Source organism: Eriocheir sinensis, unplaced genomic scaffold (genome assembly GCF_024679095.1).
Source record: "Eriocheir sinensis breed Jianghai 21 unplaced genomic scaffold, ASM2467909v1 Scaffold128, whole genome shotgun sequence".
NCBI lineage: Eukaryota > Metazoa > Arthropoda > Malacostraca > Decapoda > Varunidae > Eriocheir > Eriocheir sinensis.
The window spans coordinates 401443-417788 of NW_026110606.1; positions in this window are offsets into that span (position 1 = coordinate 401443).

Sequence of the window (16346 nt, forward strand, 5' to 3'; positions counted from 1 at the left end):
ACAGAAGTTATTAAATTCGTATGAAAATAGATATACAAAATAAAGATAAAATAAGCTAAATTTGAATTGAAATGTATATAGAAAATACATAAAATAATGTAAATTTGTATCAAAATATTTATAAAAATACATATAATAACGTAAATTTGTTTAAAAATATATAAACAAAATACACATTAAGTAATGTAAATACGTATAAAAAATATGTACAAAATACACATATAATCATGTAATTCGTATCAAACTAAATAAACAAAATATCAATAAAATAATGTAAATTTGTATGAGAAAACATATACAAATACATATAAAATAACGCTAATTTCCATAAAATGAACGTAAAATAAAGTAACTTTGGATAAAAACATATATACAAAACACACATTAAATAATGTAAATGCGTACATAAAATAACCTAAATTTGTATAAAACTATATACAAAAATACACAAAAATAATTTAAATTTGTATGAAAAGAAATATACAAAATACACATAAAATTAGGTTAATTTGTATTGAAATACATATACAAAATACATATAAAATAATGTAAATTTGAAAGAAAATATATAAACAAATACAAATATAATAACGTAAATTTGTGAAATATATAATCAAAATACACATTAAATAATGTAAATATGTATAAAAAAAATATATACAAATCACAAATAGAATAATTTAAAATCGTATCAAAATATATACACAGAATATTAATAAAATAATGTAAATTTGTATGAAAATTAAGATGCAAAATACCTATAAAATAACGCATTTTTTATGAAATATTGATACCAAAATACACATAAAATATTTGAATTTGTATTAAAATAAATATACAATATGCACATACAATAAGGTAAATTTGTATTGAAATAGATATGCAAAATACATATAAAATAATGTAAATTTGTTTCAAAATATATATACGAATACACATAAAATAACGTATATTTCTATAAAAATACATATACAAAATACACATAATATTAAGTAAATACGTATAAAAAAATGTATACAAAATACACATAAAATAATGTAAATTCGTATAAATGTAAATAAACAATATACCAATAAAAGATTGTGTATTTGTATAAATATAAATATACAAAATGCACATAAAATAACGTAAATTTATATAAAACTATATACATAAAATAACGCAAATTTCTATAAAAATATATGTACAAAAATGAACTTAAAATAAATTTGCATAAAAATATATATACAAAACACACTTTAGATAATGTAAATGAGTATAAAAATATGTATACAAAATACCTATGAAATAATCTAAATTCGTATCGAATTAAATTAAGAAAATATCAATAAAATAATGTAATTTTGGATGAAAATATATATACAAAATACACATAAAATAACCTAAATACAAATACATCTATACACATAAAATAATTTAAAATTGAATGAAATAAATATACAAAATAAACATAAAATAAGGTAAATTTGTAATGAAATATATGAAAAAATACACATAAAATAATATAAATTTGTATGAAAATATATATACAAATACACATTAAATAACATGAATTTGTATAAAATTTTATCAAAATATATACTTATACACACAATAAAATAACGTAATTTTTTTATGAAAATGTATATACAAAATACACATAAAATAATTTAAATACGTAGAAAAATATATATACAAAAAACACATAAAATAATGTAAATTTGTATGAAAATATATAAACAAATACACATAAAATAATGGAAATTTGGATAAAATATACAAAATAAACATTAAATAATGTAAATATGTATAAAAAAAATATACAAAATACAAATAGAATAATGTTAAATCGTATCAAAATAAATAAAGAGAATATCAATAAAATAATGTAAATTTGTATGAAAAATAAAGATGCAAAATATCCATATAATAACGCATATTTGCATAAAAATATATATACAAAAATACATATAAAATAATTAAATTTGTATTAATATAAATATACAAAATGCACGTACAATAAAGTAAATTTGTATTGAAATACATATGCAAAATACACATCAATAATGTAAATTTGTATCAAAATATAGATACGAATACTCATAAAATAGAGTAAATTTCTATGAAAATATACATACAAAATAGATATACAAAATACACATACAACTAGTTAAATTTGTATTTAAATACATATACAAAAAACACATAAAATAATGTAGATTTGTATGAAATGAAAACAAATACATTTTATATAAAATATATATACAAAATACACATAGAATAATGTAAAAACATATAAAAATAAATACACAGAATATCAATAAAATAATGTAAATTTGTATGAAAATAAAGATGCAAAATACCCATAAAATAAAGCATATTTTTATAAAAATACATATACAAAAATACACATAGATTAATCAAATTTGTATTAAAATTAATATACAAAATGCACATACAATAAGGTAAATTTGTATTGAAAAAATATGCAAAATACACATAAAACAATGTAAATTTGTTTCAAAATATATATACGAACACACATAAAATAACGCAGATTTCTATAGAAATATATATTCAAAATACACTTGAAATAATGTAAATACGTATAAAAATATATATACAAAATACACATTAAATAATGTTAATTCGTGTCAAAATAAATAAACAAAATATCATGAAAAGAATGTGTATTTGTATGAAAATAGATATACAAAATACACATAAAATAACCTAAATTTGTATAAAACTATATACAAAAATACACAAAAATAATTTAAACTTGTATGAAAATAAATATACAAAAAACTTATAAAAATAGGTAAATTTGTATTGAAATACATATACAAAATACGCATAAAATAATGTAAATTTGAATGAAAATATATAAACATATAGACTTAAAATAACGTAAATTTGTATCAAATATATATACAAAAAAAACATTAAATAATGTAAATATGTATAAAAAAATATATACAAAACACAAATAAAATAATGTAAAATCGTATCAAAATAAATAGAGAAAATATTAATAAAATAATGTAAATATGTATGAAAATTAAGATGCAAAATACCCATAAAATAACGCATTTTTTATAAAAATATATATACGAAAAAACATAAAATATTTGATTTTGTATTAAAATAAATAGATATACAAAATACACATAAAATAAGCTAAATTTGAATTGAAATATATATACAAAATACATAAAATAATGTAAATTTGTATCAAAATACTTATACAAATACACATATAATAACGTAAATTTGTATAAAAATATATAAACAAAATACACATTGAATAATGTAAATACGTATAAAAAAATGTACAAAATACACAAATAATCATGTAATTCGTATCAAAATAAATAGACAAAATACCAATAAAATAATGTAAATTTCTATGAGAAAACATATACAAAATACACATAAATAACGCAAATATCAATAAAATATATATAATATAATATATTTTTATACATATTTAAAATATTTAATGTATATTTTGTATATATATTTTATCCAAATTTACGTTATTTTATATGTATTTGTTTATGTATTTTAATACAAGTTTACATTATTTTATGTGAGTTTTGTATATGTATTTCAATACAAATTTGCCTAACTTTATATGTATTTTGCATATCTATTTTCAAACAAATTTAAATAATTTTTGTGTATATTTGTATATATTTTTATACAAATTATAGTTATTTTATTTGTTTTTTGTATATATATTTTCCTACAAATATACATTCTTTTATTGGAATTTTGTGTATTTAATTTTTTACGAATTTACATTATTTTATGTGTATTTTGTATATATATTTTTCTACGTATTTAAATTATTTTATGTGTATTTTATATATACATTTTCATAAAAATTTACGTTATTTTATTGTGCGTATTCGTATATATTTTGAAACAAACTTTATACAAATTCATGTTATTTTATGTGTATTTGTATATATATTTTCATACAAATTTATATTATTTTATGTGTATTCATACATATATTTTATTACAAATTTACCTTATTTTATGTTTATTTTGTATATTTATTTCATTTAATATAATCAAATTTAAATTTATTGTATATGCATTTTGTATATTAATTTTAGTACAAATTTAATTATTCTATGTGTATTTTTCTATATGTATTTTTATAAAAATATGCTTTATTTTATGGGTATTTTGCATCTTTATTTTCATACAAATTTACGTTATTTTATTGATATTCTGCTCATTCATTTTGATACGATTTGACATTATTCTATGTGTATTTTGTATATATTTTTCATACAAATTTACGTTATTTTATGTTTATTTGTTTATATATTTTGATACAAATTTACAATATTTTATGGGTATTTTGTATATATATTTCAAAAGAAATTTACCTAGTTTTATGTGTATTTTGAATCTCTATTTTCATACAAACTCAAATTATTTTTATGTATTTTTGTATATATTTCAATACAAATTTTAGTTAGGTTATGTGTATTTTGTAAATCTATTTTCATTCAAATATATATTATTTTATTGGTATTTTGTTCATTTATATTGATACGAATTTACATTATTTTATATGTACTTTGTATATATATTTTTATACGCATTTACGTTATTTAATATTTATTTTGAATATATAATTTTATACAAATTCATGGTATTTCATGTTTATTTGTATATATATTTTCATATAAATTTACATTATTTTATGTGTATTTTGTTCATATATTTCATTACAAATTTACCTTATTTTATGTTTATTTTGTATGTGTATTTTGTCCATTTGTATGTGTATTTTGCATCTTTATTTTCATACAAATTTACATTATTTTATTGATATTCTGTGTATTTATTTTGATACGATTTTACATTATTCTATTTGTTTTTTGTATATATTTTTTTATACACATTTACATTATTTAATGTGTATCTTGCATATATATTTTATACAAATTTACGTTATTTTAAGTGTATTTGTTTATATATTTTCATTCAAATTTACATTATTTGATGTGAATTTTGTATATGTATTTCAATACAAATTTACCTAATTTTATGTGTATTTTGTATATTTCTTTTCAAACAAATTTAAATTATTTTTGTGTATTTTGTATATAGTTTTATACAAATTTTGGTTATTTTATGTACGCATTTACATTATTTAGTGTGTGTTTTGTATATATATTTTAAAATTTACATTATTTTATGTGCATTTTGTACATATATTTTAAAGAAATTTGCTTTATATGTATATCTTTTATAATAAAATTTTACATTAATATATTTGTATTTTTTTTATTTATTTTGATACGAATTACATGATTATATGTGTATTTTGTACATATTTTCTTATACGTATTTACATTACTTAATGTGTATTTTGTTTATATATTTTTAAACAAATCTACGTTATTATATGTATTTGTATAAATATTTTGATACAGATTTACATTATTTTATGTACTTTGTATGTACATTTCAATTAAAATTTAGCTTATTTTAGCTGTATTTTGTATATATATTTTCATACAAATTTAATTACTTCTGTGTATTTTTGTATATAGTTTTATACATATTTTCTTTATTTTATGTGTATTTTGTATATTTATATTTATATAAATACACATTCTTTTACTGGTATTTTGTTTATTTATTTTGATATGATTTTTATGTATATTTTGTATTCATTTTTTTATACGTATTTACTTCATTTTATGTGTATTTTGTATGTATTTTTATAGAAATCTACGTTATTTTATGTGTATTCGTATATATATTTTGAAACAAATTTACATTGTTTTATATGTATTTTGCATATCTATTTCAATACAAATTTAAATATATATATAACAAAATACACATAAAATTTTTTAATTTGTATTAAAATAAATATTTAAAAAACACATACAATAAGGTAAATTTGTATTGAAATAGATATGCAAAATATATATAAAACAATGTAAATTTGTTTCAAAATATATATACGAATACACATAAAATAACGTAGATTTCTATAAAAATATATATACAAAATACACATAAAATGAAGTAAATACGTATAAAAAAATGTTTACAAAATACACATAAAATAATGTAAATTCGCATCAAAATAAATATACAAAATACCAATAAAAGAATGTGTATTTGTATAAATATAAATATACAAAATACACATAAAATAACGTAAATTTATATAAAACTATATACAAAAATACACAGAAGTATTTTAATTTGTATGAAAATAGATATACAAAATAAGGTAAATTCGTTTCAAATTCAATAAACAAAATTCAGATTTTATAAAAATAATATAAAATCAGATCAGATTTTGTATATCTATTTTCATACAAACTCAAATTATTTCTATGTATTTTTGTATATATTTTAATACAAATTTTAGTTATGTTATGTGTATTTTGTAAATTTATTTTCATTCAAATATATATTATTTTATTGGTGTTTTGTTGATTTATATTGATACGAATTTACATTATTTTATATGTACTTTGTATATATATTTTTATACGCTTGTACATTATTTAATATTTATTTTGAATATATATTTTATACAAGCTCATGGTATTTTATGTGTATTTGTATATATATTTCATACAAATTTACATTATTTTATGTGTATTTTGTACATATATTTTATTACAAATCTACCTTATTTTATGTTTATTTTGTATATGTATTTTGTATATTTATATTTATGAAAATACACATTCTTTTATTAGTATTTTGTTTATTTATTTTAGTACGAGTTTACATTATTTTATATGTATTTTGCATACATTTTTTTTATACGTATTTACTTCATTTTATGTGTATTTTGTATATATATTTTCATAGAAATCTACGTTATTTTATGTGTATTCGTATATATATTTTGAAACAAATTTACATTGTTTTATATGTATTTTGCATATCTATTTCAATACAAATTTACCTTATTGTATGTGCATTTTGTATATTTATTTTAATACAAATTTAAATATTTTATGTGTATTTTGGTATATATATTTTTATAAAAAATGCGTTATTTTATGGGTATTTTGCATCTTTATTTTCATACAAATTTACATTATTTTATTAATATTCTGTGTATTTATTTTGATACGATTTTATATTATTCTATTTGTGTTTTGTATATATTTTTTATACATATTTACATTATTTAATTTGTATCATATATATTTTATACAAATTTAATATTTTGTTTATTTATAATTTACATTATTTGATATGTATTTTGTATATATATTTTTATACATTTACATAATTTCATATGTATTTTGTATATATTTTTTAAAGAAATTTACGTTATTTTATGTGTATTTTCTAGATATTTTTTTCATACAATTTACATTATTTTATGTGTATTTTGTATATCTATTTCAATACAAATTTGCCTTATTTTATTTGTATTTTGTATATTTATTTTCGTACAACATAAAACTATTTTATGCGTATTGTTGTATATATATTTTTTAAAAAAATTACGTTGTTTTATGTGTATTTTGAATATTTTTTTTTCATACAAATTTACATTATTTTATTGGTATTCTGTGTATTTATTTTGATACGATTTTACATTATTCTATTTGTTTTTATATATATATTTTTATATATATATATATATATATATATATATATATATATATATATATATATATATATATATATATATATATATATATATATATATATATATATATATATATATATATATATATATATATATCTATATATATTTTTATACGTGTTTACATCATTTGATGTGTATTTTGTATATATATTTCTATAGAAATCTACGTTGATTTATGAGTATTCGTATATAAATTTTGAAATAAATTTACACTGTTTTATGTGTATTTTGCATATTTTTTCAATACAAATTTACCTTATTGTATATGCATTTTGTATATTAATTTTAATACAAATTTAATTATGCTATGTGTATTTTTGTATATGTATTTTTATAAAAATATGCTTTATTTTATGGGTATTTGGCATTTTTATTTTCATACAAATTTACCTTATTTAATTTATATTCTGTTTTTTTTTAAACAATTTTACATTATTCTATGTGTATTTTGTATATCTATTTTTATACGTATTTACTTAATTTTATGTGTATTTTGTATATATATTTTTATAGAAATCTACGTTATTTTATGTGTATTCGTATATATATTTTGAAACAAATTTACATTGTTTTATATGTATTTTTGCATATCTCTTTCAATACAAATTTACCTTATTGTATATGCATTTTGTATATTTATTTCAATACAAATTTAAATATTTTATGTGTATTTTGGTAAATATATTTATATAAGAAATGCGCTATTTGATGGGAATTCTGCATCTTTATTTTCATTCAAATTTACATTATTTTATTAATATTCGGTGTATTTATTTTGATACGATTTCACATTATTCTATTTGTTTTTTGTATATATTTTCTTTATACATATTTACATTATTTAATGTGTATCTTGCATCTTTTATCGTAATTTTGTTTATTTATTTTTATACGAATTTACATTATTTTAGGTGTATTTGATATGTATATTTATATAATTTTATTTGTGTTTTGGATATATATTTTCATAGAAATTTACTCTATTTTATGGGTATTGGTATATATATTTTGATAAAAATTTACATTATATATGTTTATTTTGCATATTTATTTCAATACAAATTTAACATATTGTATGTGTATTTTGTATATTTATTTTAATACAAATTTAATTATCTTATATGTATTTTTGTAAAAATATGCGTTATTATTTGGGTATTTTGCATCTTTATTTTCATACAAATTTACATTATTTTATTGATATTCTGTTTATTTATTTTGATACGATTTTACATTATTCTATGTGTATTTTGTATATATATTTTTATAAACATTTACATTATTTAATGTATATTTTGTATATATATTTTATATAAATTTACGCTATTTTATGTGTATTTGTTTATATATTTTCATACAAATTTACAATATTTTATGTGTAATTTGTATATGTATTTCAATACAGATTTGCCTAATTTTATGTGTATTTTGCAAATCTATTTTCAAACAAATTTAAATTATTTTATGTAATTTTTATAATTTTTTATACAAATTTTAGTTATTTTATTTGTATTTTGTATTTATATTTTCCTATAAATATACATTCTTTTAGTGGAATTTTGTTCATTTATTTTCATAAGAATTTACATAATTTTATGTGTATTTTGTATATATATTTTTCTACGTATTTACATTATTTTATGTGTATTTTTTATATATATTTTCATAAAAATTTACGTTATTTTATTGTGTGTGTTCGTATAAGATTTGATACAAATTTACATTATTTTATGTTTATTTTGCATATCTATTTCAATATAGATTTACCTTATTGTATGTGTATTTTGTATATTTATTTTAATACAAATTTAATTATTTTATGTGTACTTTGTATACATTTTCTTATACGTATTTACTTCATTTAATGTGTATTTTGTATATATATTTTTATGGTTTTCTACGTTATTTTATGTGTATTGGTATTTATATTTTGAAGCAAATTTACATTGTTTTATATGTATTTAGCATATCTATTTCAATATAAATCTACCTTATTGTATGTGCATTTTGTATATTTATTGTAATACAAATTTAAAAATTTTATTATTTTGATATATATATAATATGTGTATTTGTATATGTTTTCTCATACAGATTTACATTATTTTATTGCTATTTTGTTTATTTATTTTGATACAAATGAAAATAGATATACAAAATATACATAAAATAAACTAAATTTGTATTGAAATATATATACAAAATACATAAAATAATGTAAATTACTATCAAAATATTTTAACAGATGCGCATAAAATAACGTAAATTTGTTTTAAAATATACAAAATACACATTAAATAATGTATGTATAACAAAATATATACAAAAACACAAATTGGTATGAAATTAGATATACAAAATACAGATAAAATAAGCTAAATTTGAATTGAAATGTATATACAAAATACATAAAATAATGTAGATTTGTATCAAAATATTTATAAAAATACCCAGAAAATAACGCATTTTTTTTATTTATAAAATATATATATACCAAAATACACATCAAAAAACTAAATTTGTATTAAAATAAATATACAAAAAACACATACAATAAGGTAAATTTGTATTGAAATAGATATGCAAAATACATATAAAACAATGTAAATTTGTTTCAAAATATATATACGAATACACATAAAATAACGTAGATTTCTATAAAAATATATACAAAATACATAAAATGAAGTAAATACGTATAAAAAAATGTATACAAAATACACATAAAATAATGTAAATTCGTATCAAAATAAATATACAAAATACCAATAAAAGAATGTGTATTTGTATAAATATAAATATACAAAATACACATAAAATAACGTAAATTTATATAAAACTATTTACACAAGTACACAGAAGTATTTTAATTTTTATGAAAATAGATATACAAAATAAGGTAAATTCGTTTCAAATTCAATAGACAAAATTCAGATAAAAGAACGTATATTTGTAGAAAAAATAAATATACAAAATACACATTAAATAACGAAAATTTGTATGAAAATATATAAAAAAATAAACAAAAATAATTTCGATTTGTATGAAAATAAATATACAAAATACACATGTATTTTGTATATCTATTTTCACACAAATTTAACTACTTTTGTGTATTTTTGCATATAGTTTTATATAAATTTGCGTTATTTTGTTTGTATTTTGTAAATTTATATATATACAATACACATTCTTTTATTAGTATTTTGTTTATTTATTTTGATACGAGTTTACATTATTTTATGTGTATTTTGTATACCTTTTTTTATACATATTTACTTCATTTTGTGTATTTTGTATATTTATTTTCATAGAAATCTACGTAATTTTATGTGTATTCGTATATATATTTTTAAAAAAATTTACATGGTTTTATATGTATTTTGTATATCTATTTCAATACAAATTTTCCTTATTGTATGTGCATTTTGTATATTTATTTTAATACAAATTCAAATATTTTATGTGTGTCTTGGTATAAATATTTTTATAAAAAATGCGTTATTTTATGGGTATTTTGCATCTTAATTTTCATACAAATTTACATTATTTTATTAATATTCTGTGTATTTATTTTGATACGATTTTATATTATTCTATTTGTGTTTTGTTTATATTCTTTTATACATATTTACATTATTTAATGTGTATTTTTATATATATTTTATACAAATTTACGTTATTTTAAGTGTATTTGTTTATATATTTTCATTCAAATTTACATTATTTTATGTGTATTTTGTAAATGTATTTCAATACAAACTTACCTAATTATATGTGTATTTTGTATATTTATTTTCATACAAATTAAAATTATTTTTGTGTATTTTTGTATATAGTTTTATACAAATTTAGGTGATTTTATTGTATATCTATTTTCATACAAATACACATTCTTTTATTGATATTTTGTTTATTTACTTTGACGCGAATTTACATTATTTAATGTGTATTTTATATATATATATATATATATATATATATATATATATATATATATATATATATATATATATATATATATATATATATATATATATATATATATATATATATATATATATATATATATATATATATATATATATATATATATATATATATATATTATACGTGTTTACATCATTTGATGTGTATTTTGTATATATATTTCTATAGAAATCTACGTTGATTTATGAGTATTCGTATATAGATTTTGAAATAAATTTACACTGTTTTATGTGTATTTTGCATATTTTTTCAATACAAATATACCTTATTGTATATGCATTTTGTATATTAATTTTAATACAAATTTAATTATGCTATGTGTATTTTTGTATATGTATTTTTATAAAAATATGCTTTATTTTATGGGTATTTTGCATTTTTATTTTCATACAAATTTACATTATTTAATTTATATTCTTTTTTTTTTTTTTGAAACAATTTTACATTATTCTATGTGTATTTTGTATATCTATTTTTATACGTATTTACTTAATTTTATGTGTATTTTTTATATATATTTTTATAGAAATCTACGTTATTTTATGTGTATTCGTATATATATTTTGAAACAAATTTACAATGTTTTATATGTATTTTTGCATATCTCTTTCAATACAAATTTACCTTATTGTATGTGCATTTTGTATATTTATTTCAATACAAATTTAAATATTTTATGTGTATTTTGGTATATATATTTATATAAGAAATGCGCTATTTGATGGGAATTTTGCATCTTTATTTTCATACAAATTTACAATATTTTATTAATATTCGGTGTATTTATTTTGATACGATTTCACATTATTCTATTTGTTTTTTGTATATATCTTTTTTTTATACATATTTACATTATTTAATGTGTATCTTGCATCTTTTATCGTAATTTTGTTTATTTATTTTTATACAATTTACATTATTTTAGGTGTATTTGATATGTATATTTTTATACTTATTTATATAATTTTATTTGTGTTTTGGATATATATTTTCATAGAAATTTACTCTATTTTATGGGTATTCGTATATATATTTTGATACAAATTTACATTATTTATGTTTATTTTGCATATCTATCTCAATACAAATTTACCATATTGTATGTGTATTTTGTATATTTATTTTAATACAAATTTAATTATCTTATGTGTATTTTTGTAAAAATATGCGTTATTATTTGGATATTTTGCATCTTTATTTTCATACAAATTTACATTATTTTATTGATATTCTGTTTATTTATTTTGATACGATTTTACATTATTCTATGTGTATTTTGTATATATATTTTTATACACATTTACATTATTTAATGTATATTTTGTATATATATTTTATATAAATTTACGCTATTTTATGTGTATTTGTTTATATATTTTCATACAAATTTACAATATTTTATGTGTAATTTGTATATGTATTTCAACACAGATTTGCCTAATTTTATGTGTATTTTGCATATCTATTTTCAAACAAATTTAAATTATTTTTATGTATTTTTTATATATTTTTATACAAATTTTAGTTATTTTATTTGTATTTTGTATTTATATTTTCCTATAAATATACATTCTTTTAGTGGAATTTTGTTCATTTATTTTCATAAGAATTTACATAATTTTATGTGTATTTTGTATATATATTTTTCTACGTATTTACATTATTTTATGTGTATTTTTTATATATATTTTCATAAAAATTTACGTTATTTTATTGTGTGTATTCGTATATGATTTGATACAAATTTACATTATTTTATGTTTATTTTGCATATCTATTTCAATATAGATTTACCTTATTGTATGTGTATTTTGTATATTTATTTTAATACAAATTTAATTATTTTATGTGTACTTTGTATACATTTTCTTATACGTATTTACTTCATTTAATGTGTATTTTGTATATATATTTTTATAGTATTCTACGTTATTTTATATGTATTGGTATATATATTTTGAAGCAAATTTACATTGTTTTATATGTATTTAGCATATCTATTTCAATATAAATCTACCTTATTGTATGTGCATTTTGTATATTTATTGTAATACAAATTTAAAATTTTTATTATTTTGGTATATATATTTTTATAAAAAGAGTTTTATATAAATTTAAAATATTTTATGTGTATTTTGTATATCTAATTTCATAAAAATACACATTTTTTATTGATATTTTGCTTATTTATTTTGACGCGAATTCACATTATTTAATGTGTATTATATATATATATATATATATATATATATATATATATATATATATATATATATATATATATATATATATATATATATATATATATATATATATATATATATATATATATATATATATATATATATATTTATACTTATTTATGTGATATCATGTGTATTTTGTATATATATTTCTATAGAAATAGATGTTATTTTTTGTGTATTCGTATATATATTTTGAAACAAATATACATTGTTTTATGTGCATTTTGCATATTTTTCAATATAAATTTACCTTATTGTACGTGCATTTTGTATATATTTTCATTCAAATTTACATTATTTTATGTGTATTTTGTAAATGTATTTTCATAAAAAATGCTTTATTTTATGGGTATTTTGCATCTTTATTTTCATACAAATTTACATTATTTTATTGATATTCTGTGTATTTATTTTGATACGATTTTACTTTATTCTATGTATATTTTGTATATATATTTCATACAAATGAACGTTATTTTATGTAAATTTGTTTTCATTTCATACAAATTTACATTATTTTATGTGTATTTTGTACATGTATTTAAATACAAATTTAACTAATTATATGTGTATTATGTATATCTATTTTCATACAAATTGAAATTAATTTTGTGTATTTTAGTATATATTTTTATTCAAATTTTCGTAATTTTATGTGAATTTCGTATGTTTATTTTCCTACAAATATACGTTCTTTTATCGGAATTTTGTTTATTTATTTTGATACGAGTTTTCATTATTTTAGGTGTATTTGATATATATATTTTTATACTTATTTACATAATTTTATATGTATTTTGAATATATATTTTCATAGAAATTTACTCTATTTTATGTGTATTCGTATATATATTTTGATACAAATTTACATTATTTATGTGTATTTCGCATATCTATTTCAATACAAATTTCCTTTATTGTATGTGCCTTTTGTATATTTATTTTGATGCAAATTTAATTATTTTATGTGTATTTTTGTATATATTTTTAAACAAATATGCGTTATTATATGGGTATTTTGCATCTTTATTTTCATACAAATTTACATTATTTTATTGATTGTCTGTTTATTTATTTTGACACGATTTTACGTTATTCTGTGTATTTTGCATATATTTTTAGACATATTTACATTATTTAATGTATATTTTGTACATATATTTTATGGAAATTTACGTTATCTTATGTGTATTTGTTTATATATTTTCAAACAAATTTACATTATTTTATGTGTATTTTGTATATGTATTTCAATAAAAATTTGCCTAATTTCATTAGTATTTTGCATATCTATTTTCAAACAAATTTAAATTATTTTTGTGTATTTTTGTATTATTTTTATACAATTTTTTTATTTTATTTGTATTTTGTATATATATTTTCCTACACATATACATTCTTTTAGAGGAAATTTTGTTTATTTATTTTGATACGAATTTACATTATTTTATGTGTATTTTGTATATATATTTTTTATGTATTTACATTATTTTATGTGTATTTTGTATATATATTTTCATAAAAATTTACGTAATTTTATTGTGTGTATTCGTATATTTTGATAAAAATTATTATTATTTTATGTGTTTTTTGCATATCTATTTCAATAAAAATCTACCTTATTGTATGTGTATTTTGTATATTTATTTTAATACAAATTTAATTATTTTATGTGTATTTTTGTATATATATTTTTTTTAAATATAAGATATTTCATGGGTATTTTGCATCTTTAATTTTATAAATTTTTACATTACGTACATATCTTTTATACGTATTTACATTATTTAATGTGTATTTTGTTTATATATTTTTATACAAATTTACGTTATAATATGTGTATTTGAATATATATTTTGATACAAATTTACATTATTTTATGTATTTTCTATATTTATTTCAATTCAAATTTACCTTATTTTATGTGTCTTTTGTATATCTATTTTCATTCAAATTTTATTATTTTTGTTTATTTTTGTATATAGTTTTATACAATTTTACGTTATTTTATGTGTATTTTGTATATTTATATTTATACAAGTAAACATTCTTTTATTGGCATTTAGTTTCTTTATTTTGATTCGAATTTACATTATTTTATGTGTATTTTGTATACATTTTCTTAAACGTATTTACTTCATTTTATGTGTATTTTATATATTTTATAGAAATCTACGTTATTTTATGTGTATTCGTATGTATATTTTGAAACAAATTTACATTGTTTTATATGTATTTTGCATATCTATTTCAATACAAATTTACCTTATTGTATGTGCATTTTGAATATTTATTATAATACAAATTTAAATATTTCATGTGCATTTTGGTATATATATTTTCATAAAAAATGCGTTGTTTTATGGGTATTTTGCATCTTTATTTTCATACAAATTTACATTATTTTATTAATATTCTGTGTATTTATTTTGATACTATTTTACATTATTCTATTTGTGTTTTGT